Source organism: Oncorhynchus kisutch, linkage group LG8 (genome assembly GCF_002021735.2).
Source record: "Oncorhynchus kisutch isolate 150728-3 linkage group LG8, Okis_V2, whole genome shotgun sequence".
NCBI classification, from domain to species: Eukaryota; Metazoa; Chordata; class Actinopteri; order Salmoniformes; family Salmonidae; genus Oncorhynchus; species Oncorhynchus kisutch.
The window spans coordinates 63925689-63931688 of record NC_034181.2 but is presented as its reverse complement, the minus strand read 5'-3'; positions in this window follow the sequence as shown (position 1 = coordinate 63931688).

The following is a 6000-nucleotide window of genomic DNA, read 5'->3' as shown; positions in this document are numbered from 1 at the left end:
CTTACCTATTCAGACTAATGATGGTAACCACACATTGTACAAGTCAAAACCCGGAACATAGGTATGTTCGGTGCGTTTTCTCAAATACTTTAGACATATTTAGGCATACTTTCATAACAAAGCCATTTCATTATTACAGTGTCACACCCTTATGTTGTGGCCTGGTACATAAGCTACCATTGAAATCATCAGCAACTTTATATCAGATGTGTTTATTTATTAAATATCACATTTTTAGTATCATTTACAGGCTTTCCTTATAGATCTGCTAGTGGACTAATCTACAGTTACAATATAGAAACAAATATCTTGCTAAACTTGACTGTTTACAGATTGGTTTATAATCATTCCAAATTCTACATTCCAAACAGTATACCAATTTGACAAATTAAGGGGTTCAATACAGTTGATATGATTCAATTCTCAGTTTATATACTTTATTGAACATTCTATCTATCACCCATCCTACCAGAGGTCCAATTGATTGTGACTGCAACCATTTTGTACTTTATGTATCCCACTGTAGAAGTAACAGTTTTAAATACAATCCTTCATAGGTTCACACTAAAATGTGAACCTACAACATCTGCTCGTCGAACATGTCATTCCAAAATCATTGGCATTAACATGGAGTTGTTCCCCTCTTTGCTGCTATAACAGCCTCCATTCTTCTGGGAAGGCTATCCACTAGATTTTTGAACATTGCTGAGGGGACTTGCTTCCATTCAGCCAGAAGAGCATTAGTGAGGTCGGGCACTGATTTTGGTCGATTAGGCCTGGCTCGCAGTCGGTGTTCCAATTCATCCCAAAGGTGTTTGATGCGGTTGAGGTCAGGGCTCTGTGCAAACCAGTCATATGCTTCCACACCGATTTCGAAAAAAAAAAAATCTGTATGGACCTCGCTTTGAGCACGGGGGCAGTGGCATGCTGAAACAGGAAAGGACCTTCCCCAAACTGTTGCCACAAAGTTGCAAGCACAGAATCATCTAGAATGTCATTGTATGCTGTAGTGCTCGGATTTCCCTTCACTGGAACGAAGGGGCCTAGCCTATCCAATGAAAAACAGCCCCAGACTATTATTATTTATCCACCAAACTTTACAATTGGCACTATGCATTCGGGCATCCGCCAAACCCAGATTCATCCGCCGGACTTTTTGTAAAAAAAATAAATTATTTCACCTTTATTTAACCAGGTAGGCTAGTTGAGAACAAGTTCTCATTTGCAACTGCGACCTGGCCAAGATAAAGCGTAGTTCGACACATACATTCGACACATACAACAACACAGAGTTAGACATGGAATAAACAAAACATACAGTCAATAATACAGTAGAATAAAATAAAACAAAAGGTCTATATACAGTGAGTGCAAATGAGGTAAGTTAAGGAAATAAATAGGCCATGGTGGCGAAGTAATTACAATATAGCAATTCAACACTGGAATGGTAGATTGGCAGAAGATGAATGTGCAGGTAGAGATACTGGGGTGCAAAGGAGCAAAATAAATAAATAAATACCAGTATGGGGATGAGGTAGGTAGATATTTGGACTGTTTATAGATGGGCTATGTACAGGTGCAGTGATCTGTAAGCTGCTCTGACAGCTGGTGCTTAAAGCTAGTGAGGGAGATGTGAGTCTCCAGCTTCAGAGATTTTTGCAATTCGTTCCAGTCATGGGCAGCAGAGAACTGGAAGGAAAGACGACCAAAGGAGGAATTGGCTTTGGGGGTGACCAGTGAGATATATCCGCTGGAGCGCGTGCCACGAGTGGGTGCTGCTATGGTGACCAGTGAGCTGAGATAAGGCAGGGCTTTACCTAGCAGAGACTTGTAGATAACCTGTAGCCAGTGGATTTGGCGACGAGTATGAAGCGAGGGCCAACCAACGAGAGCGTACAGGTCGCAATGGTGGGTAGTGTATGGGGCTTTGGTGACAAAACGGATGGCACTGTGATAGACTGCATCCAGTTTGTTGAGTAGATTGTTGGAGGCTATTTTATAGATGACATCACCGAAGTCGAGGATCGGTAGGATGGTCAGTTTTACGAGGGTATGTTTGGCAGCATGAGTGAAGGATGCTTTGTTGCAATATAGGAAGCCGATTCTAGATTTAATTTTGGATTGGAGATGCTTAATGTGAGTCTGGAAGGAGAGTTTACAGTCTAACCAGACACCCAGGTATTTGTAGTTGTCCACGTATTCTAAGTCAGAGCCGTCCAGAGTAGTGATGCTGGACGGGTGGGCAGGTGCGGGCAGTGATCGATTGAATAGCATGCATTTAGTTTTTTTTTGCGTTTAAGAGCAGTTGGAGGCCTCGGAAGGAGAGTTGTATGGCATTGAAGCTCGTCTGGAGGTTAGTTAACACAGTGTCCAAGGAGGGTCCAGAAGTATACAGAATGGTGTCTTCTGCGTAGAGGTGGATCAGAGAATCACCAGCAGCAAGAGCAACATCATTGATGTATACAGAAAAGAGAGTCGGCCCGAGAATTGAACACTGTGGCACACCCATAGAGACTGTCAGAGGACCGGACAACAATCCCTCCGATTTGACACACTGAACTCTATCAGAGAAGCAGTTGGGAAACCAGGCGAGGTAATCATTTGAGAAACCAAGGCTGTCGAGTCTGCCAATAAGAATGTTGTGATTGACATAGTCGAAAGCCTTGGCCAGGTCGATGAATACGGCTGCACAGTAATGTCTCTTATCGATGGCGGTTATGATGTCATTTAGAACCTTGAGCGTGGCTGAGGTGCACCCATGACCAGCTCTGAAACCAGATTGCATAGCGGAGAAGGTATGGTGGGATTCGAAAGGGTCAGTAATCTGTTTGTTAACTTGGCTTTCGAAGACCTTAGAAAGACAGGGTAGGATAGATATAGGTCTGTAGCAGTTTGGGTCTAGAGTGTCACCCCCTTTGAAGAGGGGGATGACCTCGGCAGCTTTCCATTCTCTGGGAATCTCAGACGATACGAAAGAGAGGTTGAACAGGCTAGTAATAGGGGTTGCAACAATTTCGGCAGATATTTTTAGAAAGAGAGGGTCCAGATTGTCTAGCCCGGCTGATTTGTAGGGGTCCAGATTTTGCAGCTCTTTCAGAACATCAGCTATCTGGATTTGGGTAAAGGAGAAATGGTGGGGGCTTTGGCGGGTTGCCGTGGAGGGTGCCGGGCAGTTGACCGGGGTAGGGGTAGCCAAGTGGAAAAAATGGCCAGCCGTAGAGAAATGCTTATTGAAATTCTCAATTATAGTGGATTTATCGATGGTGACAGTGTTTCCTAGCCTCAGAGCAGTGGGCAGCTGGGATGAGGTGCTCTTATTCTCCATGGACTTTACAGTGTCCCAGAACTTTTTTGAATTTGTGCTACAGGATGCAAATTTCTGTTTGAAAATGCATGCCTTAGCTTTTCTAACTGTCTGTGCATATTTGTTCCTAACTTCCCTGAAAAGTTGCATATCACGGGGGCTATTCGATGATAATGCAGAACGCCACAGGATGTTTTTGTGCTGGTCAAGGGCAGACAGGTCTGGAGTGAACCAAGGACTATATCTATTCCTAGTTCCATTTTTTTTGAGAGGGCATGCTTATTTAAGATTGTGAGGAAGGCACTTTTAAAGAATAGCCAGGCATCATCTACTGACGGGATGAGGTCAATGTCATTCCAGGATACCCCGGCCAGGTCGATTAGAAAGGCCTGCTCGCAGAAGTATTTTAGGGAGTGTTTGACAGTGATGAGGGGTGGTCGTTTGACCGCAGACCCATTACGGATGCAGGCAATGAGGCAGTGATCGCTGAGATCTTGATTGTAAACAGCAGAGGTGTATTTGGAGGGCGAGTCAGTTAGGATGACATCTATGAGGGTGCCCATGTTTACTGATTTGGGGTTGAACCTGGTGGGTTCATTGATAATTTGTGTGAGATTGAGGGCATCAAGCTTAGTTTGTAGGATGGCCGGGGTGTTGAGCATGTCCCAGTTTAGGTCACCTAGTAGCACGAGCTCAGAAGATAGATGGGGGGGCAATCAATTCACATATGGCATCAAGGGCACAGCTGGGGGCAGAGGGAAGTCTATAGCAAGCGGCAACAGTAAGAGACTTGTTTCTGGAAAGGTGAATTTTTTGAAGTAGAAGCTCAAATTGTTTGGGTACAGACTTAGATAGTAATACAGAACTCTGCAGGCTATCTCTGCAGTAGATTGCAACACCGCCCCCTTTGGCAGTTCTATCTTGGTGGAAAACGTTATAGTTAGGAATGGAAATTGCAAGGTTTTTGTTGGTTTTCCTAAGCCAGGATTCAGACACGGCTAAGACATCTGGGTTGGCAGAGTGTGCTAAAGCAGTGAGTAAAACAAACTTAGGGAGTAGGCTTCTAATGTTAACATGCATGAAACCAAGGCTTTTACGTTTACAGAAGTCAACAAATGAGAGCACCTGTGGGGTGGGAGTGGAGCTAGGCACTGCAGGACCTGGATTAACCTCCACATCACCAGAGGAACAGAGGAGAAGTAGGATAAGGGTACGGCTAAAGACTATACGAACTGGCCGTCTAGCACGTTCAGAACAGAGAGTAAAAGGAGCAGGTTTCTGGGCACGATTGCATAGATTCAAGGCATAGTGTACAGACAAAGGTAAGGTAGGATGTGAGTACATTGGAGGTAAACCTAGGCATTGAGTAATGAAGAGAGAGATATAGTCTCTAGAGATGTTTAAACCAGGTGATGTCATCGCATATGTAGGAGGTGGAACAACATGGTTGGTTAAGGCATATTGTGCAGGGCTAGAGGCTCTACAGTGAAATAAGACAGTAAACACTAACCATGACAGTAATGGACAAGGCATATTATATTAGAGAGAGGCATGCGTAGCCAAGTGAACATATGGGTCCAGTGAGTAGTTGGGCTGGCTGGGGACACAGCAATTCAGACAGTTAGCAGGCCGATGCTAACAAGCTAACAGTTAGTAGACCGGGGCTAAACAAGCTAGCAGCTAGTAGACCGGGGCAAGCTAGCAGTTAGCAGGCCGGGTTAGCAAGCAGTTAGCAGGGGCTAGCAGTTAGCAGACCGGGCAGGCAAGCTAGCAGTTAGCAGACCGGGTTTTACATTTATTTTTTTACCTTTATTTTACTAGGCAAGTCAGTTAATATCTGGAGTACTTCTCCTGTCCTATTCGGTGTCCTGTGTGAATCTAAGTGTGCGTTCTCTAATTCTCTCCTTCTCTCTTTCTTTCTCTCTCTCGGAGGACCTGAGCCCTAGGACCATGCCCCAGGACTACCTGACATGATGACTCCTTGCTGTCCCCAGTCCACCCGGCCATGCTGCTGTTCCAGTTTCAACTGACCTGAGCCCTAGGACCATGCCCCAGGACTACCTGACATGATGACTCCTTGCTGTCCCCAGTCCACCTGGCCATGCTGCTGCTCCAGTTTCAACTTCCACCTGACTGTGCTGCTGCTCCAGTTTCAACTGTTCTGCCTTATTATTATTCGACCATGCTGGTCATTTATGAACATTTGAACATCTTGGCCATGTTCTGTTATAATCTCCACCCGGCACAGCCAGAAGAGGACTGGCCACCCCACATAGCCTGGTTCCTCTCTAGGTTTCTTCCTAGGTATTGGCCTTTCTAGGGAGTTTTTCCTAGCCACCGTGCTTCTACACCTGCATTGCTTGCTGTTTGGGGTTTTAGGCTGGGTTTCTGTACAGCACTTTGAGATATCAGCTGATGTACGAAGGGCTATATAAATAAATTTGATTTGATTTGAGTTAAGAACAAATTCTTATTTTCAATGACGGCCTAGGAACAGTGGGTTAACTGCCTGTTCAGGGGCAGAACGACAGATTTGTACCTTGTCAGCTCAGGGATTTGAACTTGCAACCTTTCGGTTACTAGTCCAACGCTCTAAACACTAGGCTAGAAAGTTAGTCTTTGGGGGATGTCGCGATGGGGGTAAGTCTGACAGATGGTGAGCTTGATTCATCACTCCAGAGAACACGTTTCCACTG